This window comes from Callorhinus ursinus, unplaced genomic scaffold (assembly GCF_003265705.2).
Source record: "Callorhinus ursinus isolate GAN/ISIS: 27379988/994484 unplaced genomic scaffold, GSC_fseal_2.0 scaffold14, whole genome shotgun sequence".
NCBI classification, from domain to species: domain Eukaryota; kingdom Metazoa; phylum Chordata; class Mammalia; order Carnivora; family Otariidae; genus Callorhinus; species Callorhinus ursinus.
This window is the reverse complement of record NW_027397076.1, coordinates 14,515,274-14,539,640: the sequence shown is the minus strand read 5'-3', so window position 1 is coordinate 14,539,640 and position 24,367 is coordinate 14,515,274. Positions and strand designations below refer to the sequence as shown.

The window sequence follows — 24,367 nt, the reverse complement described above, 5'->3', positions numbered from 1 at the left end:
AGAAGAAAATGAAAACACTAATCTGAAAAGATATATGCACCCTCGTACGTGCTGCAGCAATATTTACAATGGCCAAGATACAGGAACAACCTAAGTATCCATGGATGGATAAATAGAGAAGAAAACTGGGATATAGACACACAATGGAATATTATGCGGCCATTAAAAAAGAATGAAATCTTGCCATGTGTGATAACTTGGAAGGATACTGAGGGCATTATGCTAAGTGAAATAAGTCAGACAGAGATAAACAAGTGAATAAGTAAAATAAGTGCCCTCCCCCTACACACATAAACAGCCCAAGCTCATAGACTGGTGGTTGCCAAAGGCAGGAGATGAAGGGTGGGGAAAAGTTAATGACCTGTTTTTACTGTTTAAATAAATTGAATTTTTAAAAAAGAAAAGAAGGGGCACCTGGCTGGCTCAGTTGATGGAGCATGTGACTCTTGATCTCGGGGTTGTGAGTTCAAGCCCCACGTGGGGTGTAGAGGCTACTTCACAAAATAAAATCTTAAAAAAAAGAAAAGAAAACTAAGGACAAAAAAAACCTTTAAATAACATCATATTATATAGGCTAAAGCACCTTACAAACTATAAAGTATCATACTATTCCCTTCAATTAAGCTAAAATTAGTAGTGTAAGTTTGTTTTTTTTAATGATGCAAAAATAAACTACTTTTGAAATCTGCGGCAAAATTTCTAACAATGGCAATCCCTTTACATGAGAATACTAACTGACATATGGTTTATGAGCTATGACAATGATTTTTGTCATTACTCCTTTCTTCTCAAATAGATATTACATTAAAAATTTCAATCTTATTTAACCCAATAATTAACAGAACTTATAATCATCTTTCATCAAGAGTTTGTTTACTGAACTATGCTAAACACTAGTAAACATAAAGGTTACTAACACCCTTTGCACACAATCACCTTTATGAATCTCTGAAATGTTCTTCTCTCTCAGCATCTACAGTACCATGATCACCTATCTCTTTGACCTCTCTCTCCCTTATTTGTTCCCTGTCTCCCAGTCACTAGAGAATCTCTGATCCACTGATGCATCTCTATAAGAAAAGTCAAGTTGCTTCTCTCACTGCTTCATTTTTTACACCTATTTGAATGACACTCAAATTTACACCCACATTCCTAACGCAGCTCATAACTCCCACTCTAATCACATGTCCCATCCAGAACGGAAGCTCAACACAGGAATTAAACTCATTAACTTCAAATTCCCATCTACCTCCTTTAAAAAAAATTACACTATCCTCTCCTTATTTCTCAGTACACAACTCATTCCCCGACTCCCGTTAGTAATAAATTATTAATCTTGCTGATTCTTCTTCATCTGTCTCTTGATTTTAATCATTCTTCTTCATTTCTAGAGCCACCACCCTCTAAGGCAAAACTGCAAATATTTTACACTTGGTTTATTTTAAGAGAAGCCTCCTAAACATGTGCCAGATTTTGGTCTTTCCTCATCCTTATATAACCTACAAATATCCACCAGGACAACCTTTCTCATACAATGTGTTCATCACTATAACTACACTTTTATAATCCTCCTATTATTTACTGGATCAAAGCTAAACTTTTCAGCCAAACTCAAAACCCTGCATTAGCCAACTCCCTATACAAAAGCAAACATTTCATTTTGCTGCCTCCCAACACTCCTTTGCTAGAGTCAATTATCTTTACAGTCCCTCATACACGTTGCTTACCGTTGCCTGCACAACTGTGTTCATATAGTTATGCCAAATTAAAATACCTTCTTAAATCTCTTCAATTAATCCACAAATCAAGGTCAGAATCAACCTAAAACCCTACGGTCTAAACAATCAAGAAAGTACTTTCAGAGCTTACAGTTACTCTAAAAGTAAACATAAATAGCTTCTGCCCATCTTTCTGCTCCACTGGTTTCTGCCTTCCTTGGGCTTACCTCAAAATATTTACTCTATATTCTATCACATCTGCACTTTTCCCCTCTAGTGCTTTACAATTATGTAAACTATCTTTCTAAAGAAACTGTAAGTTCCTCAAAGGAACGACTATATAATCTTCTACTTTTTGCGTCATCTTCCTAACTCCCAATTCCAGTAAAATTAGTTAATGATGGGACACCTGGTGGCTCAGTTGGTTAAGTGTCTGCCTTCGGCTCAGGTCATGATCCCAGGGTCCTGGGATCGAGTCCTGCATCGGGCTCCCTGCTTAGTGGGGAGTCTGCTTCTCCCTTTCCCTCTGCCTCCCCCCTTCCCTCTGCTTGTGCTCTCTGTCAAATAAATATTTTTTTAAAAAATTAGTTAATGACAAAAGTGAGCCACAAAATTTCTGTGATATGAATCCTACTTTCCCACAGTCTTACAATGTAATTTCAGAGAAGGGGAAGGATGCCACCAAGAACCCTGTTTGCTAATCAATTATGCATGCCTTGTAACAATTTTCCATCAAGATATTTCAGCTGAAAAAAAATTCTGGGGACATTATGGTAATCAAAAGCCTTAAAAATCAACATATCCTTTGACCTAGCACTTCCACATGTAGGAACTAATTCTAAGAAACTAATCAGAGATGTGTACCAACATTTGTGTTCAGGGATCACCTTTATTTATCATTCTGTGAGTATTTACTGAGTACAACACAAGGGCCAGGTAGAAGTGGAAGGCACCGTGCCTTCATGATGCTTACATCATCATGCTATTTATTATGGGAAAATGGGCTATTTTTTAAAAAACATGTTTAATAGTAAGTTATACCACATGCACGGATCAGATAGTAATCTGATTGTTAAGATATTGTTAAGATGTTAATTTCTCCCAAAATCAATGCAATGCCATTCAAAATCCCAGAAAACTTTATAGAAATTAACAAGCTAATACTAAAATTCATATGGAGGGACGCCTAGGTGGCAGTCACTTATGCATCTGCCTTTGGCTCAGGTCATGATCCCAGGGTCCTGGGATTGAGCCCTGCATCAGGCTCCCTGCTCAGCTGGGAGTCTGCTTCTCCCTCTCCCTCTGCTGTTCCCCCCTGCTTGTGCTGACTCTGTCAAATAAAATAAAATCTTCTTTAAATAAAATAAAATAATAAAATTCATATGGAAACACCAAGGACCTGGAACAGCCAAAAGAACAAAGTTGGAGAACTTGCACTACCTGATTTCACGACTTACTAAATGCAACAAAGATCAAAACTGCGCAGCATTCATGTCAACACAGACACATAAATCCACTAAAAAAGAGAATAAAGTTCAGAAATAGATTCAAACATATATGGCCAATTAATTAGACAAAAATGCAAAGTCAATTCAATGGAGCCAGGAAAGTCTTTTCAACAAATCATCCTGGGACAACTGCCTATTCATATGCAAAAAATGAATTTCAAGTTGTACCTCGCACCATAAACAAAAATCAACTCCAAATGTATACATAAACATAAAACTATAAAACTCTTAGAGAAAACATAGAAGAAAATCATTTTAATCATGGGTTAGGTAAAGATTTCTTTAAATTGGTTATTTATTAAAATTAACAAGTTAATTTTTAAATCAAAATTAGGAACTTACATATTTAAAAGATCCCAAAATGCAAATGAAGGTAAGCAAAACTGGAGGATTTATAAATCATATATTGATAAAGGACTTACACTCAGAATAAAGAATTAGAAAACCAAATAAGAAAACAACTCAATTTAACAACAAAGAGATTTCAACACTTTGCCAAAGACGATACACAAATGGTAAAATAAACACTTGAAAAGATGTTAAATATCATTAGTTATTAGTGAAATACAAACTAAAAACACAATGTAATACTACTATACACCTATTAAAATGTTAAAACTTAAAAGGCTGATCTTACAAAGTACGGACTACAATGTAGGAAAACTGAAACTGCTATAAACTACTGGTGGAAATATAAAATGGGGAAATCACTTGATTAATTTTTAAGAAACTGTCAGATACTTGCCATATAATCCAGCCATTTCATGTATTAAGTATTCACCCAAGAGAAATCAGAGTATATCCATGTGAAGACTGCTACACAAATGTTTGTAGCAGCTTTTTTTCTGAGACTCAAACACAGGTTCATCAAGAAGTGAATGGATAGGGAGAGAGTCCAAGATGGTGGAGGAGTAGGAGACCTTAATTTAGTCTGGTCCCAAGAATGCAGCTAGATAGCTATCAAATCATTCTGAACACCCATGAAATCAAGTGGAGATAAAAGAAATAGCTGCAACACTACAAATAGAAAAGCGACCACTTTCTATAAGGTAGAAGGTGCAGAGAAATGAATCTGAGGCAATATATGGGAAGACAGAAGGAGGGGGGCACCTCCATCAGCTGGCTACCGGCAAGTGATACAGCAGCAGAGCACAAAATCGGAACTTTTACAAGTCTGCTCCAGTGAGGGACGTTGCTCCAGTGGCTAAGTGGGGGGTGGAACCCTCACTGGGACAGTGTGGTCTCAGGATCCTCAGGGTCACAGAAAGACCGGGGGTTCCTAACTGCAGCAGAGCTCCCAGGCATCGGAGCAGGGAAGCTGCCTGCAGACTGAGCCAAGGAGTGGGCTCACAGCTGGGGGTTGTCATAAACCACAAACCACAGCACAGTCAGGCCAATGCTCTTCAAGGAGGGGCCCAACAAGCAACAGAACCAGCGAGTATCCCCTTCTCCCCCAGGAGCACACCGCAGGAGTCTGCAGGGTTCGAAGATTCCAAACTGCTCCTATGCCAGAGATAGACACGCTCAGCCACAGGCCAAGTGAGCACAGAGTGAGGTCGGAGACTAGGGAGACAGGAGCAATTGACTGCTTTTCTTTGAGGGCTCACTGAGGAGTGGGGCCCCGAGCTTTCGGCTCCGGGACCAGAAATTGGGAGGCTGCCATTTTCATTCTCATCCTCTAAAGCTTCGAGGAAAGCCTTCAGGGAAGAAAAGCCACACTGAGCAAACAGGAGCAGATTACTTAGCTGGGCTCCTGGCAAGGGTAGTACAATTCCACCCAGGGCAAAGACACTTGAGAAACAATGCAACAGGGCCCTCCCCCAGAAGATCAGCGAGAACACTGAGCCAAGACCCAGTTTACTGATCAATGACAACTGCAGAACTCCAGCACTAGGGGAATATAGCACATAGCATTCATGGCTTTTTTCCCATGATTCTTTAGTATTTCAACTTGCATTTTTTTCTTCCCTTTTTCAACCAATTTATTTTATCAATTCCTTTTTTAAATCTTTTAAAATTTTCATTTTTACACTTACACTCTATCCCTTCATTGTATTTAATCTATAGGTTTTCCTTTCTTTACAATTTTGGGATGCAGTTTCTTCAAACAGACCAAAATATATCCAACATCTAGTGTATGGTTCTATTCTATTCACCTGTCTGATCATACTCACTTTTTTGTCATTTTTTTTTTTTTTGTTTTTTTTGTTTTTTTAAATCTTTTTTATTTTTCATCTTTATATTATATACTTTCAATGTATTTAATTTTTGTATATATAAGCTTTTCTTTCTTTACAATTTTGAGATGTAGTTTCTTCTAGCAAACTGACCAAATTACATTCAAGAGATAGTGTATTGCTCTGTTCTATTCACCTGTTTATATCCCTTCTTTTTCTTTTGTTGTGGGGCTTTATTCCTCTATTGTTTTTCCATTTTTACAGTTACATTCTATCCTTTCATTGTATTTAATTTTATTTTTGTACATAAGTTTTTCTTTCTTTACAATTTTGAGATCTAGTTTTCTAAAAAAAACAGACCAAAATACACACAGAGCCCAGTGTATTACTCTATTCTGCTCATCTTTCTGATTATATTCTCTTACCCGCCGTTGGGTCTCATCAGATTTGTTTAGTGTATATTTCTCTAGGGTAGTTGCCATTTTAGTATTTACTTTGTTCTCTCGTTCATCTGTTCTCTGGACAGAAGGACAAGATGGAAAAACTCACATCAAAAAAGAACAAAACGGATACCTGGGTGGCTCAGTTGGTTAAGCATCTGCCTTCAGCCGAGGTTATGATCCCAGGGTCCTGGGATGATGCCCCGCATAGGGCTCCTTGCTCAACGGGGAGCCTGCTACTCCCTTATCCTCTCCCTCTGCCTGCAGCTCCCCCTGCTTGTGCTCTCTCTCTGTCAAGTAAATTTAAAAAATAAAAGAGAGAGAACAAGAGGCAATACTGACTGCCATGGACCTAAGCTGTATGGGCATAAGTAAGATGTCAGAACTAGAGTTCAGAATAATGATTATAAAGATACTAGCTAGGCTTGAAAAAAAGCATAGAAGATACTAGAGAATCCCCTTCTGGAGAAATATAAGAACTAAAATCTAACCAATTCAAAATCAAAAAGGCTATTAATGAGATGCAATAAAAAAATGGAGACTGCTAGGATAAATGAGGCAGAAGAGAGAATTAGTGATATAGAAGACCAAACGATAGAGAATAAAGAAGCAGAGAAAAAAAGAGATAAACAACTACTGGATCATGAGGGCAGAACTTAAGAGATAAGTGATACCATAAAGCGAAAGAGTATTAGAATAATTGGGATCCCAGAAGAGGAGGAAAGGGGGGGGCAGAAAGTATATTGGAACAAATTATAGTGGAGAACTTCCCTAATCTGGAGAAGGGAACAGGCATCAAAGTCCAGGAGGCACAGAGAATCCCCCTCAAAAATCACTGAAAACAGGTCAACACCTGGACATATAATAGTGAAACTTACAAATTTCAGAGACAAAGAGAAAATCCTAATAGCAGCTCAGGACAAGAGGTTGGTAACCTACAAGGATAGAAACATTAGATTGGCAGACCTATCCACAGAGACCTGGCAGGCCAGAAAGGACTAGCATGATATATTCAGGGTGCTAAATGGGAAAAATTTGCAGTCAAGAATACTTTATCTAGGTAGGATGTCATTCAAAACAGGAGGGATTAAAAAGCTCCCAGGACAAACATAAAGAATTTGTGATCACCAAAGCAGTCCTACAAGAAATATTAAAACAGATCCTCTAAGCAAAGAGAGAGCCCAAAAGTAACACAGACCAGAAAGGAACAGAGACAGTATAAAGTAACAGTCACTTTACAGGTAATACAATGGCACTAAAGTCGTATCTTTTGATAGTTACTCTGAATATAAATGGGCTAAATGCCCCAATCAAAAGACACAGGGTATCAGATGGGATAAAAATGCAAGACTCATTTTAGACCCAGAGACACCCCCAGATTTAAAGTGAGGGGGTGGAAAACAATTTATCATGCTAACAGACATCAAAAGAAAGCTGGGGTGGCAATCCTTATATGAGACAAATTAGATTTTAAACCAAAGACTGTAATAAGAGATGAGGAAGGATACTAGATCATACTTAAAGGGTCTATCCAACAAGAAGATCTAACAGTTGTAAATATTTATGCCCCTAACATGGGAGCAGCCAAATACTTTTAAGCCAATTAACAACAAAATCAAAGAAACACACCAATAATAATACAGTAATAGTGGAGGCTTTAACACCCCCCTCACTGCAATGGACAGATCATCTAAGCAGAATATCAACAAGAAAATAAGGGCTTTGAACAACACACTGGACCAGACGGACTTCACAGATATACTCAGAGCATTCCATCCTAAAGCAACAGAATACACATTCTTCTCGAGTGCATGTGGAACGTTGTCCAGAATAGATTACATCCTGCGTCACAACTCAGTACAAAAAGACTGGGATCATTCCCTGCATATTTGCAGACCACAATGTTTTGAAACTGGAACTCAATCACAAGAGGAAAGTTGGAAAGAACCCAAGTGCATGGAGGCTAAAGAGCATCCTACTAAAGAATGAATGGGTCAACCAGGAAATTAAAGAAGAATTTAAAAAATTCATGGAAACAAGTGTAAATGAAAACACAACTATTCAAAATCTTTGGGATGCAGCAAAGGCGGTCCTAAGAGGGAAGCATATAGCAATACAAGCCTTTCTCAAGAAACAAGAAAGGTTTCAAATACACAACCTAATCTTACACCTAAAGGAGCTGCAGAAAGAACTGCAAATAAAGCCTAAACCCACCAAGAGAAGAGAAATAATAAAGATTAGGGCAGAAATCAATTAAATAGAAACCAAAAGAACAGTAGAACAGATCAACAGAACTAGGAGCTGGTTCTTTGAAAGAATTAATAAGACTGATAAACCCCTGGCCAGACTTATCAAAAAGACAAAGGACCCAAATAAATAAAATCATGAATGAAAGATCACAACCAACACCAAAGAAATACAATTATAAGAACATATTATGAGCAACTATATGCCAACAAATTAGGCAATCTGGAAGAAATGGTTGCATTCCTAGAGATGTATAAACTACCAAAACGGAACCTGGAAGAAACAGAAAATCTGAACAGACCCAAAACCAGCAACAAAAATGAAGCAGTGATCAAAATTCTCCCAACAAACAAGAACCCAGGGCCAGATGGCTTCCCAGGGGAATTCTATCGAACATTTAAAGACTTCATACCTATTCTTCTGAAGCAGTTTCAAAAAACAGAAATGGAAGGAAAACTTCCAAACTCTTTCTATGAGGTCAGCATTACCCTGATCCCAAAATCAGACAAAGACCCCACCAAAAAAGAATTACATACCAATATCCCTGATGAACAAGGATGCAAAAATTCTCACCAAAATACTAGCCAACAGGATGCAACACTACATTATAAGGATTATTCACCACGACTAAGTGGGATTTATTCCTGGGCTGCAAGGTTGGCTCAACATCCACAAATCAATGTGATAAATTACATAAATAAAAGGACAAGAACCATATGATCTTCTCAACAGATGCAGAAAAAGCATTTGACAAAGTACAGCATCCTTTCTTCATTAAAACTCATTACAGTGTAGGGACAGAGGGAACATACTTCAATATCATAAAAGCCATATATGAAAAGCCCACAACAAATTTCATTCTCAATGGGGAAAAACTGAGACCTTTTCCCCTACGGTCAGGAACACGACAGGGATGTCCACTCTCACCACTGCTGTTCAACATAGTACTAGAAGTCCTAGCCTCAGCAATCAGACAACAAAAAGAAATAAGAGGCATGAGATTTGGCAAAGAAGTCAAACTCTCACTCTGCAGATGACATGATACTCTGTGAAAACCCAAAAGACCACCCCAAAATTGCTAGAACTCATACAGGAATTCAGCAAAGTGGCAGGATATGAAATCAGTAGCTTTCCTATATACTAAAAATGAGACAAAAGAAAGAGAAATTGAGGAGTCAATCCGATTTATAATTGCACCCAAAACCAAAAGATACCTAGGAATAAACCTAACCAAAGAGGCAAATGATCTGTACTCAGAAAACTACAGAACACTTATGAAAGAAATTGAGGAAGACAAAAAGAAATGGAAAAATGTTCCATGCTCATGGATTGAAAGGATAAATATTGTTAAATTGTCTATGCTACCTAGAGCAATCTACACATTCAATGCAATCCCTATCAAAATACCATCAACTTTATTCACAGAGCTGGAACAAATAATCCTAAAATTTGTACGGAACCAGAAAAGACCCTGAATAGCCAGAGGAATGTTGAAAAAGAAAACCAAAGCTGGTGGTATCACAATGCCAGACTTCAAGCTATATTACAAAGCTGTCATCAGCAAGACAGTATGGTACTGGCACAAAAACAGACACATAGATCAATGGAACAGAACAGAGAATCCAGAAATGGACCCTCCACTCTATGGTCAACTAATCTTCAACAAAGCAGGAAAGAACACCCAATGGAAAAAAAAAAAAAAACAGTCTCTTCAACAAATGGTGTTGGGGAAATTGGATAGCCACATGCAGAAGAATGAAACTGGACCATTTTCTTACACCATACATAAAAATAAACTCAAAATGGATGAAAGACCTAAATGTGAGACAAGAATCCATCAAAATCCTAGAGGAGAACACAGGCAGCAAGCTCCTCGACCTTGGCTGCAGCAACTTCTTGTTAGACACGTCTCCAGAGGCAAGGGAAGCAAGGGCAAAAATGATCTATTGGGAGGGACTTCATCAAGATAAAAAGCTTTGCACAGCAAAGGAAACAGTCAACAAAAACCAAAAGGCAAATGACAGAATGGGAGAAGATATCTGCAAATGATATATCAGATAAAGGGCTAGTACCCAAAATCTATAAAGAACTTAACAAACTTAACACCCAAAGAACAAATAATCCAATCAAGAAATGGGCAGAAGACATGAGCAGACATTTCTTCAAAGACATACAAATGGCCAACAGACACATGAAAAAATGCTCCACATCACTTGGCATCAGGGAAATACAAATCAAAACCACAATGAGATACCACCTCACACCAGTCAGAATGCCTAAAATTAACAAGTCAGGAAACGACAGATGCTGGCGAAGATGTGGAGAAACGGGGACCCTCCTACACTGCTGGGAGGAATGCAGGCTGATATAGCCACTCTGGAAAGCAGTATGGAGTTTCCTCAAAAAGTTGAAAATAGAGCTACCCTACGACCCAGCAATTGCACTACTGGGTATTTACTCCAAAGATACAAATGTAGTGATCCAAAGGGGCACCCGCACCCCAATGTTTATAGCAGCAATGTCCACAATAGCCAAACTATGGAAAGAGCCTAGATGTCCACCAACAGATGAATGGATAAAGAATGGATAAACGGAATATTACTCAGCCGTCAAAAAATGAAATCTTGCCATTTGCAATGACAGGGATGGAACTACAGGGTATTATGCTAAGTGAAATAAATCAATCAGAGAAAGACAATTATCATATGATCTCACTCATATGTGCAATTTAAGAAACAAAACAGAGGATCATAGGGTAAGGGAGGAAAAAATAAATCAAGACAAAACCAGAGAGGGAGACAAACCATAAGAGACTCTTAATCATAGGAAACAAACTGAGGGTTGCTGGAAGGGAGGGTGAGTTGGAAGGATGGCGGAATTGAGTGATGGACATTAGGAGGGTATGTGATGTAATGAGCACTGTGTATTATATAAAACTGATGAATCACAGACCTGTACCTCTGAAACCAATAATATATTATTTGTTAATTAATTGAAGTAAAAAAAATTTAAAAGTTGAAAAGTGAGTGGATAAACAAATTGAGATATAGCCATAAAATGGAAAACTATTCAATAAACATGAATCCTCACCATGAATGAATCTCAAGATAATTATGCTTAGTGAAAAAAATCTAAACAAAAAAAGAATACATGTTATATGATTTTATTTACATAAAATGCAAACCAATCAAAATGCCAGAAAGCAGATGAATGGTTGCCTGAAAATGGAAAAGAGTGAGCAGTTGGAGAGGGCAGGAGCAAAAGCGAAGGATCACAAAGGGGCATAAGAAAACTTCTGGGGGTGGGGCGCCTGGGTGGCTCAGTCATTAAGTGCCTGCCTTCAGCTCGGGTGTAGATCCCAGGGTTCTGGGATTGAGCCCCGCATCGGGCTCCCTGCTCAGGGGGAAGCCTGCTTCTCCCTCTCCCACTCCCCCTGCTTGTGTTCCCTCTCTCGCTGTGTCTGTCAAATAAATAAATAAAATTACAAAAAACAAAAAAAAACCTTTTTGGGGTGATGGATATATTTCATATCTTGACTGTGGTGATAGTTTCATAGTGTATACATATAACAAAACTTAATTTTAAAAATGTACAATTTATTATCAATTACATTCAATAAAGCTGTTTTCAAAAATAAACATTGTAAACTATAGGAAAAAAACTTTCCTAAAAGTAAATTCTAGGTCCAAATGTCACAGTTTAGTTTTTCTTAAAAAAAAAAAAAAAAAGGTTATGGAAGAGTATTTAATAACATGAGGAAATGTTTGTTACAGAAGTAGAAAATGCAGGGGTGCCTAAGTGGCTCAGTCAGTTAAGTGTCCGACTCTTGACTTCAGCTCAGATCTTGATCCCAGGGTCATGAGTTCAAGCCCCATGCTGGGCTCTATGCTGGGCATGAAGCCTACTAAAACAAACAAATCAGAAGTAGAAAACACAGACTACAGAATACTGTTATATAATCCTTATTTTGTAAAAAGCCTATTTACATGCCTATATATGTATAGGAAAAAAAAACACAAAAAAGATAAACACTAAAATATTAAGATTTTACGTGTGGACGGACAACAGGTGTGATTTTATTATTTGTTTGCATGTTTCCTGCACATTTCTTATTTTACAACAAACATACACTATATTTATAACCAGAGAGAAAATGTCAAATCCACTTGAAGACCAAAGGAGGAGGTAAAAAGGCTTCCTTCTGTCCTTTGCACATCAGAAAACAGTGACCAAATATAAAAGAAAATGAGACTTGAAGTTAAAGCCTCCACTTCAAGAAATAACCCAGGAGTCCTCAAATTCCATTCCTTTCCATGCAAGTTTACACAATACTCAAAAATATATTCAACAAAAACAACTGGTTGTTGTCCAACCATACTCTACAGAATTACTATCTATGACATCACTTAAAAAAGCCTCTTATCAATGTAACTCTCTTTTATCTAAAACAGCAGTATTCAGGAATGTGCCTAGGTGGCTCAGTTGTTTAAGCATCTGCCTTCGATTTAGGTCATAATCCCAGGCTCCTGGGAGAGTCCAGCATTGGGCTCCTTGCTCAGCGGGGAGCCTGCTTCTCCCTCTGCCTGACTCTCTCTCTCTCTCTGACAAATAAATAAAAATCTTGAAAAAATAAAACAGCAGTATTCAAACAATTTTAGCAAATTATCTTTTTCAAATTAAATCTTATAGAACTCCAATATTTAGAACAGACTGTGTCATTTCATTCATGTATATTAAAAATAAAAATTTTAATTCAGAATATTTTATATTAAAGACGTATCAGATCTTTATTTCCATTTCAGTTACTATGCTGGAGGTCTCTGATGTTTTTAAACAGTTTACAGCACATTCCAATATATTTATCTTTTATTGTGACTTTTAAAGTAGTTGAAGATATAGGTAAGCAACATTCAAATCAAACTTTGACAGAATCCTGAAGTATATCCCACTCAACAGTTTTGCAAAATTGGTCAATAAAGGTTAATTCAAGTTTATTAACATAGTATACAAAACCTTTCACAATCTAGGCCCTCTTTACCCTTCCATTCTCATCTCTCACAACTCTATAATATGTACTTATATGCTAACCAAACTAAACTGCTTATAGGTCATTAAACTCACAACACATTTGCTCACCTCATGTTGACCCCTCTGCATAGAATGCAATCTCCTAATCTCAACTTTCACTCATTTTTATATTCAAATCAGTCACTACTTCCTTCTCAAAGTCTTTCTAGATGCTTCCTTTTCTTTTCCTCTAATGCATTTTGACTTAACAGTCATTGTGAGCTCTTCCGTAATGCCATGTATTTATCCATATCAATTTATTTACTTCACCATATTCTAATCAGCTATTTGTATTCCAATCTCCTGCACTAGGCTAAACCCTCCTTGAGAGCAAAGATTATGTCTTAGTCGTCTTAATACCCCCAAAACCTTACATAATAGCTGGAACATGGCAGGTAGTCAATAAACACTTGCTGAATGAATATTAAGCAGTTTCTTCCACTTACCAAAAGGACAGGAAAACCAAGAAATTGCATAGGTCTTGGGATTCCACAACCCCAAATGCTTTATAATTTGATGCCTGAGGAAAATCATGGAATTTAAGTCAACAAGCACATTTGGAGTAACTAATAAATGCCTAATATTGTGCAAAGGATTATGAGTGATATAAAAGTAGTATGGGTTGTGGTGCCCGGGTGGCTCAGTTAGTTGAATGTCTACCTTTGGCTCAGGTCAGGATCTCCAGGTCCTGGGATCAAGCCCCATGGCAGGCTTCCTGCTCAGCAGGGAGTCTGTTTCTTCCTCTCCCTTTGCCCCTCCCCCCATTCATGCTCTTTCTCTCAAATAAAAATCTTAAAAAAAAAAAGTACTATAGGTCAAGTTTCATCCTCCTGAGAGAAGAGTTCCACACAGAATCATGAAAACTGATCTCCTGGGGCACCTGGGTAGTTCAGTCAGTTACGTGTCCCACTTGTGATTCTGGCTCAGGCCATGGTCTCAAAACCTGAGTCGGGCTCTGTGCTCAGCAGGGAGTCTGCTTGAGATTCTCTCTCTCCCCCTCTCTCCCTCTGCCCCTCCCCCACTCACATTTGCTCACTCTCTCTCACTTCTTTCTCTAGAATAAATAAATCAATCTTAAAAAAAAAACAGACCTTACTTCCAGCATGAGAGAATGAGATTGATAAATCCTCTTCACAAAAGAGCCAAACAACACCATTTCAGTGATCTGGAATTCAGTCAAAGGCATTCAGCAAACAGAAAAGTGTTTATTCATGAAAACAACTGGGTAAGAAGAACATGAGTCTACCTCTGGCTCCCATCTCCCCCCACCTCTGTCAGTGTAGGAGTTAAACAAGCATAACGCAAACTGTGAAGAGCAGGTTCACCACCACTACTTGAGGGTAATATATTGATTTGACGCACCATCAGTTAAAGTGGAGATTTCTGTGATAACCTAACAGTGAGAGCCAGTGGCACCTTTAGCCTAAGGCTGCAGGACTCTCTGTGGCAAGCAACAAACTGGCAGACTAGCTGGGGATTTTATAGTTCTGGAAGTTGAGACAACCTGGTGTGGGGGGGAGGGGGCTTGATAAACTATTTACTAGTTCAGGTTAAACTAAGACTGTCACTGAAGACTGAAGCAGGTCCATGCCCCTCACACATCCTTGGCCAACAAAGCTATGCATATGGCAAAAGAGGCTGGTGCAAAGTAAAAGCCAGGGCAAACCTGAAAATGATCTGTGTCTGAATGCACTCCCTTACCCTCATATAGATCCTTCAACAGTACTAGCCATATTAGTACTAAGCATTAACTGTATTAGTTCAAACTGTCTGAACACAACTTCTGACCAATCCTTGGTTGAACACTAAGGTATGCAGACCCAGGAAGCCAGGTTTAAAATAAATAAAACCAGCAGACATCAAGAACAACATAATGTAGGGGCACCTGGGTGGCTCAGTCAGTTAAGTGTCTGCCTTTAGCTCAGGTCATGACCCCAGAGTCCTGGGATCGAGTCCCACCTCGGCCTCCCTGCTCAGCGGGGCAATTGCTTCTCCCTCTCCCTCCTCCCCCTGCTCGTACTCTCTCTCAAATAAATAAAATCTTTTAAAAAAGAGAGAGAGAAATAGATGATACAACAAAATTAGTTGTGGAGTATAATGATTGATAGAAAAAGGCAGAAAATCTGCAAGGATATAGAGTACTTGAAAAACACTATCAATGAACTTGAAATAACTGACAAGAACACTCCACCCCTAAACTGCAGAATACATATTCTCTTCAAACACACATAAAACATTCCAATATACCATACGCTGGGCCACAAAACAAGTCTCCATAAATTTGAAAATACTGAAATCATGAAAAGTACCTTATGTGATCACAATAGAACCAGAGAGCCAAAATGGAGAGAAATCTGGGAATACTCCCAAATACTGGTAAATTCAACAACAAACTTCAAAATAACCCATGGGTCAAATAAATCACAAGGAAAATTTAAATACATTTGAATTGAATGAAAACAAAAACAGTGTATCAAAATGTATGGAATGTAATTTAAACAGTGCTCAGAGAGAAAATTACAGCTTTAAACAACTATGAGAAAAGAAGAGAGGTCACAAATCAATAATCTAAGCTTCCACTTTAGGAAACAAGGGGGTGGGGATAGCACATTAAGCCTAAGCAAGCAAAAGAAAGAGACCAAAAAAATGTTTGAGTAGAAATCAATGAAACAGAGAATAGAAAAAATAGAAAAATAATCAATTAAATACAAAGTTGGCCCCTTTTTTATTTATTTTTTTATAAAGGGGTGGGGGGCAGAGGGAGAGAATCTTAAGCAGACTCCGTGCTGAGCACGGAGCCTGACACGGGACTCAATTTCACAATCCTAAGATCACGGCCTAAACCAAAACCAAGAGTTGGATGCTCAACCAACTGTACCTCTCAGGTGCCCAAAATTTGGTTCTTTAAAAAGATCAACAAAATTGACACACTTAGGTTAGATTTACCAGAAAACAGAAAAGATACAAATTACTAAAATAATGAGAGATCATTACCAAACTTACAGTAATTTAAAAGAATTTTTAAAATATGAATTTTTTATCAACAAATCAGACAGTTAACATGAAATGAACTAATTCTAAAAGCATACAAGTTATCAAAACTCAAAAAGAAATAGAAAATCCAAATAGAATTGTAACAAATGAGGAAACTGAATTAGTAATTAAAAATCTTCCCACAAAGAAAAGCCCAGGCCCACACTGCTCCATTAATGAATGCTATCAAATAGTTAAAGAAGTAATAGCAATTCTTAGGAAACTATTTCAGAAAAAAGAGAGGGGGAAACACCATGCAACTCCTTCAATGAGGCCAATGTTGCTCTGATACCAAAGTTGGACAAAGGCACCACAAGAAACCAACAGACTAATATTCCTCATGAACATAAACATGAAATTCCTTAACAGAATCTAGGAAAACCAAATTTAGCAACATATGTAAGATTATACAGCATGACTAAGTGAAACTTATCCCAGGAATGAATACAGGGTTAACCTCTGAAAATCAATTAATGTCATATTCCATATTAATAAAGGACAAAATCCATTGGATGGGGGGGGGGGGGATCTGACAAAATCCAACACCCATTCATGATTAAAAACTCAACAAACCAGGACAAAATGGAATTTCCTCAATCTAATAAAGGGCATCTACAGAAAACCTACAGCTAACGTTACACTTAATATTGAAAATCTACATACTTTCCCCTGAAGACCAGGAGCAATGCAATACACTCTCAATGCTTATTCAACATCTTACTGAAGGATCTAGCCCATATAACAAAGCAAAAATGAGTAACAGAATATATTAACATTCAGATTGGAACGATCTAATCTTATCAGACACAATCATATATGTAGAAACAATACTAAAAAATCAACTGTGGGGCACCTAGGGGGCTTGGTTGGTTTAATGATCAACTCTTGATTTTGGTTCAGGTCATGATCTCGGGGTCCTGAAATTGAGCCTTGCCTTGGGCTTTGCACTGGGTGTGGAGGCTGCTTGAGAGTCTCTCTCCCTCTCCCCCTCCCCCTCCTCTCCCTCTCCCCCTCCCCACCCCACCACACACTGTTAAAAAATTGCATTTCTATACAATCTAAAAAATTATGAAAATTCTACTCCGAATATCAAAAATTCCAAATTCTTCAGAATAAATTTAATGAATGTGCAAGAATTATATATCGAAAACTAAAAAACACTGTTGAGAGAAATTAAAAATCTAAATAGAGACATCACATATTCATGGATTAGAAGACTCTTAAGTTAGCAATTTTTCCCACACTGATCTTGGATTCAATGCAAATCTTATCAAATCACAACAAATGTTTTTTGTAGAAATTGACAAGTGGGTCCTAAATTTTACATGTAAATGGAAAGAATCTAGGATCACTTTTGAAAAAGTTGGAAAGATTTACACTACCCATTTTATTTTTTTCTTTGAATTTTTATTTGTATTTATTTTTCTTGAGTAAATGTGGGGCTCGAACTCACAACCCCAAGATCAAGAGTCACATGGCTCCACTGAGCCAGCCAGGCACCCCTATACTACCCATTTTGAAACTTACTATAACACTACAGTTATCAAGGCAGTGTGGTACTGGAGTAAAGATAGGAATATAGATGAATAGAACAGAATTGAGACTCTAGAAACAAACCCTTATGTTATAAAAGCAACTGATTTTTTACAAAGGTGCCAATATAATTCAAGGGAAAAAGAACAGCCTTTTTAGCAAATAGTGCTAGGGCAACTTGGCGTCCACTTGGCATCAAAAAAAATTTTTAAACTTTGGGGGGCCTGGGTGGCTCAGTGGGTTAAGTGTCTGCCTTCAGCTCAGGTCAAGATCCTGGGATCCTGGGATCCAGCCCCAGGTAGGGCCCCCTGCTCAGCGAGTAATCTGCTTCTTCCTCTCCCTCTGCCCCTTCCCCCTCTCATGCGCATGCACGCACACTTGCTCTCCCTTTTAAATAAATAAAATCTTTAAAAAAAATTTAAAAACTTAGACCATACACAAAAGTTAATTCGATATGGATCCTAGATCTAAATGAAGGAGCTAAAGGTAAACAGAGGAGAAAATCTTTGTGATCTTGGATCAGGCCAAAAGTTCTTAAACACATCATCAAAATCATAAACCATAAAAGGAAAAAATTATAAACTAGACTTCATCAAAAACCTTTGTACTTCAAAGACACAAGTATAAGAAAAAGTAAGCCAAAGTCAGGGAAAAAAAATCTTCGTAAATATGTCTCTAATAAAAAACTTTAACCCAGAATATATAAAGAACTTTTACAACTCAATAATAAGACAAAAATACCCAGCTAAAAAAAAAAATGGGCAAAAGATTTGAATAGAATTCCACCAAAGATGACTATACAGGGAAAATGCAACATCATTTATATTTAGGGAAATGCAAATTAAAATCACAAATAGAGTTTTGGGAACCCCCATTCCCCATGTTGTTCCAAGGTCAACCATAGACTCTTTCTCTGTTACGAGACTTGACCTATCTCCATTCGCAAGTTCAGATCTTTGTAGAGTATCTTTGTATAGATGGGTTTACATTTATAGTGCTACACAATGTTTCTTGACAAACAATTTCCATTTAATCAAAAACTAAATGTGGTAAGCATTCCTCCCTTGGCTTCCAAGATTCTACCCTTCTCTGGTTTTCCTCGGTACTCTCTTTCTCCACCTACCCATTACATGCTGATGTTCACAAGCCCTCTTCTGATTCCATACACTCTCACTAGGAATCCCATCTACATCCAGGATCTGAACTACCACTATTTCTGACTCTCTTTCCAATTCAGAGAAACTTCTCCCCAGTTTTACTTGATTCATTAACTCCCTCCAGGCCAGGTTTAATACTTCTTTGTATACTCTCAGCTAACACTTACGTAATTCTAATCTGGCATTTCCTTAATTATAATGTATTCTCTCAGCAGTTCTAGGTCAGGTGTCCTTCTGACATGCCACCAAAACACACCTTCATTTACCTCTATAGCACTTTCAATTTATATTACAAGTAACTATATATAAGTTATATATAACCATTCATTTTCTCCCACCAGGCACTGCTTGAGACGTGGCACAATGTCTTATTCACAATTTTCCCAATATCTAGTATAGTGCAAGACCCATGACAGGCACTCAAAAATTGGCTAAACCAATGAACAGGAGAAATAAAAATGTGCTTTAAATTGTAAACATACAAGGGGCCTTGGTGGTGCAGTCAGTTAAGCATCCGACTCTCGGTTTTGGCTCAGGTTGTGATCTCAGGATCATGAGATTGAGCCCCAGGTTGGGCTCTGCACTCAGCATGGAGTCTACTTAAGACTCCCTCTCCCTCTGCCACCCCTCCCCCAGATGCACATGCACTTGCACTCTCTAAAATAAACCTTTAAAAAATAAATGAAAAATAAATTGTAAATATACCTCTGTGAAAAAAACCTTCAACGATTTATTTTTTCAAAAAACAGGCCAAGAAAGGTTAAGTGACTAACTCAGTCAAGTCTTCGTCTCCTGAATCACAGTTCTCTTCCCACAAAATCATATGCCTATTAGTTCATGCTTACTGATCTAAGCTTCCCAGGACCCTCTAGAAGTAACGTAAGAATATTAATTGGAGAAGAACCATTTCAAATGCATCCACCCCAGCTCTTGCTGGCTTTATCAGTTGTAGAGAACTTAGATGTTAATTATTACTTAATAGTTTTTCTGCCCAATATAGACTAATCTTTAATTGAACCAGTCTTTTCACATATCCTTCATATATAATTTAATATATATCACACTACAGTATGTGAAAAATAATGTGCAAATTGTAATTTGTCAGCACTCCAAAAATATATAATTGTATTGTATGCTCTTTAACAATATCTCAAGCGTCTGCCTTAAACCAAAATGTGATTCAGATGAGAAAAACATACTGAATGCTAAAGATAAGCACTTCAACTTAGCAGGAAAATCCCTATAGTCCACTGCTAACATTTTCAGTGGTTGCTACATTATCCTGCAATTGTGTTACTGGGCAACAACTCAGAAGCTAGGCTAGGAACTTATATAAAAAACAAATGACTCAAACCAAGATTTATAAAAATACTGAGACTCTACTTTCTTATACCTTTAAATGAAACAATTCCTTGTCATAAGCATCAGATACAGGATTTACAGTAAGACTACAAAAATTACCCAGAATCTATTTAGAGACATATTTTGAGAGTGATAGGCACTTTCCAAAAGGAAATGGATAGGTTTAGGTTCTTCCCAACTCTATGAATTTTAGTGCAAAAGAAATTTAAAGTTATAATATGCAGAAACTGGGCACTTCCTGCTTTCTTAATTTCTTTACTACTGGATTATATCTCAGTTAAACTTAAAAAAAAAAAAAAGCTAGACTAGCTAGACTATACAGCTTGTGATCTCTCCATGACCCATAGAGGCAGCCCCACTGGAAAATTATAAAACTTAAGATGATGGCTACTTTATGAGGGCCAAATAAAAGTACTGACATAATTCATAAATAAGTCTTGACCAGGAAAAAAGTAAAATGGAACAGGGTAAAATGGAGAGATAGGGAGAGAGGGATTTTACAAGGGAGGTAGAGGGAGGAGAGAGTTGGGGGAAGTGTTTTTAAAATTAAGATTCTACTAAGGAAGAACCAGGAAATTGATCAAACTCCCCAAGCCCACTTGAGAGTAGTGCCAGCATTCCTGAGGAGTCCTCACTGCTGATATTGTCTTGGGAAATTCTTAAATATCACACTTTCTAGGAATAGAATCTTCCCTTCCAATCCCAATGAATTCCCTCTCTTTTAATTCCCTTTCTTATGGTTTACAGTTGCCCTTTCTCTCTCACTCTCTCAAAGATTTTCTTTTACTTCTACTACACTATGGAAGAGGGGGAAAAGTACAAATGCACATTTCTCATCTCTAAGAATCATTTATTCAGCAACTTATATTTGGAAGATACTAAGGATACAGCTCATTGAGATGTGGTGTCCTGCCCTTAAGGAGCTTACAATCTAGTTAGGAAGGTGAGGCATATACAGAAATGATAAATCGCAATATAAAGTGTAAGTATCAGATGAGAATGGCTAATGAAAACATGCTACAGGATTTCAGAGAAAGAGTTCAGAACATGTTACCCTAAAATATGCCACTTTGGTGTACTGATTGAGTTAAAAGCATTTAAGCAAATAGCAGGTGCAAAAAGGGGCACTCTGACCCTCCTTTTTCTTCTTGAAAACAGAAGATAAACATCCCAGAAGAAAAAAAAGAACAAAACCTGTACCAGGAGTACAGAAGACATTCTTATCACCAGAGATGGGGGATCAAAGCCGAGAAATCTGTACAAACAAGCCTTATTAAACTAATCTTTATCTTCCTAGTCACTTCTCCACAATTTACTACTCAACACAAAACCCCTTGTCTTTTTTACACAAATTTATTGTTTCTTTATCTAAAAGGTATAAAAGGTTTCCGCTCTGGTTACTTCAAGTCTTCATTCTCCTGTGAAGGCCCCCAAGTACATGTAAAAATTTTTTTAAACTTGTACGCTTTTCTCTGTTAATCAGTTTTATGTCAATTTAACTCTTAGGCCAGCTAGAGACTCTAAGAGAGTAGAGAACTTTTCCTCACCTGCGGAGATTATGGTGGAGTTGAACTTTATAGAAAAGGTACAATTCAGATTTTAGGAAAGAAGGGAAGAAATCAGGTCAGGAAGGCGGAAAGACTCAAAGACTTGGAAGAAAGGGAGAAAACACATGGTAGGTTTAGAGGATAGTGAGGAAATCAGTCTGGACACAGAACAGTTTTTCTATAAAGAACATGAACATGAAATGGCAGAGTGAGAGGAGATTTTGAAGAGTTCAGGTTAAGAAATGTGAACTTTAGTTGGTAGGAAAGAGTACTTCAGGAAATTTTTTACAGATACACACACACATGCCCTAAAGTACACACAGATTAGACAATCTGACAGAATTACTGAACTTAATACATTATGTATGACAAAATTAAAATAAAACTCAATTACTTTAAGCAGAGACAGTACCTAGAAAACACACAAAGAATTCTGACAATTAATCTTTCTGTTAAGATTTCATTCTTCTAAACTTCTTGAATTAGAACTTCCCAAGACAAAATGCTGACTTCTGATTACTAAGAATTTTATACGAGTCATTCTTGATTTTTCTTCTCTGCTTGTCTTGCCCAACTCTTGAATATTTCATTACTTCAACATCAGCATATGGAAAAGAGAAAGGGGGAGGGAACTAAGATGAAGTCAACGGATTTTTGCAATGTAGTAAGACATGCAACTTCAAGTTGCAATTCCCATTACCAATAGTTTGATTTCAAAGAAGTCATTCAGTCTCAGTGTCTCAAATGTATGTCCTTTCTGACATACTTGAAAGGTTATAGCACTCAAAAAAATCATGAAAAAGTGCTCTGAAAACTCCTTGCCATACAGTCATACAAATTATATCAATAAAGGTTTAATGGGCGGAGAAGGAGTGAGGTTATTGGCTCAACCAAGGCTTAAAAACACTTGTGGATACTGTTTTAATCTACCAATGCGCTATGTGTAACCCTAAATTGGTATTATTCTATTATTTGAGTATAATGGAATATTATACTGAATATAGCCTGCACACTTCATCTGATTAGAAAATATTCAAAAGAAAGAATAGCGGACATACACTGTCCTATATAACCAAAGGGTAACTCAAATCCATTTGCAACTCTCTGGAGAGTCCTGTATGACACTGAAATTCAAAACATTCTAGTAATTCCACACAAAATGAGTTTGAAATCAAACTTCAGTACAGAAGGTGCGTATTAACTGTAACCACCTACAGGCTAAACCCATGAATTTACAGAATTCTGAATCCAGATAATTGTAGGATAGTTACATTTAATTATATTCTAGTTGAATATTAGACTTGTTTACAGAGATGTTGCTTGGTAACAGAAGCACTGCTTTAACAACCTACTCAGTTTTAGATCTCAAGTACTTTGTGTTCATAGTCTAAACACTATCAACTATAACACATATAAGAAATTAAGAACAAGTTTCTTGCATACTAGACATCTCAGATTTTACTGAAACAGCTTCATAATTAGAACTCATGTAACTTAAGGATTTAAAAATACTTGGCAGTGGGCATTTTGAAGAGCTAAGTGCCCATTTATTATGGTCAAAAGCTGGTAAGGATTTATCAAAATGTCCATTTAATCCAGGCATTCATTTACATAGTCTAGACGTTATCTCTGAAAGGACTGCCAATATCACTATTAAAATTGTCTGCGGGGCCACAGAAAGTGGTTAGCATAGTTTTTTCATCACAAATTAAACTTGTGGTACCACACGTTCAGCCAGTTAGTGAACTTGCTACACAAGCACCGCGCTGGAGTGCATCAAAAAACTCCAAAAAGGGGCGCCTGGCTGGCTCAGTCCGAGGAGCATGCGACTCTTTTAATCTCGGGGTGGTGAGTTCGAGCCCCGGGTGTAGAGATTACTTACATACATACATAAATTTAAAAAAAAAACTGCATAAAAAGTTTCACGTGCATTTAACTGGCTACAGAACATGTCTCACAGCCTACGTTTCTCACACCCGCTCCAATTACTTTACAGGAAAAGTACAAAAAATTCAAGGGCAAACTGTGAAGAAAAGGGGAACATTCCAAACCACGGACAAAACAGCGTCCCCATAGAAAGACGTTACGTACCAGACTCGCACTCAGTCCTTGCAACTTGCGCGCAAAGAACTTAAAAGCTCCCGGTGCTGTGGCCGCACCCGCCACCGGGGAACACCCGCACAGCTCCAACCACGGGCACCCACTCAGCTCTTCTCGCACCGGCATTGGGGCTAAGGGATGCAGTCCCACACGCGGGGTGCTGGCCCGGCCTGCAGCCGCTCGCGACGCGGACTGAAGAGGAGGAGCAGGAAAAGGAGGGCCGAGCGCACCCCGCGGGCTCCCGACTCCAAGGGAAACGTGAGGTTTCCCGAGAGAGCTCCGAGGGCAGAAAGGGCGGCGGTGGAGAGGCAGCTTCGCTCCACCTCGGCGGACGGGCTTTCTCAGGGTAGCGAGGGAGCCCAGTAGCTGCCGACCCGCGGACACGCCAACCTCAGCCCGCCGCCCGCCGCCCGCCGCCCCCCGCCTTTCAAGCCCAGCGGAGCGCCTCGGTGGGAAGTCCTAAGAGAGCGCAAGGCAG

At 38.1% G+C, this 24,367-nt stretch overlaps 1 protein-coding gene across 4 annotated transcripts in view; it reads right to left on the bottom strand.

Annotated features, from left to right (window-relative positions):
• The window catches only part of CEP83 (centrosomal protein 83), a 139,122-nt gene extending 114,776 nt beyond the window's left edge, over positions 1–24,346 (bottom strand). For 3 of the 4 annotated variants that reach the window (XM_025881380.2, XM_025881384.2, XM_073900507.1), the window contains exon 1: positions 23,881–24,341. The gene's annotated coding sequence lies outside the window, so the exon portion shown is untranslated. Of the gene's footprint in view, positions 1–23,880 lie in introns of all 4 variants that reach the window. The other variant, XM_073900506.1, reaches the window with a different exon arrangement.
• Between the last annotated feature and the right edge of the window lie 21 nt (positions 24,347–24,367).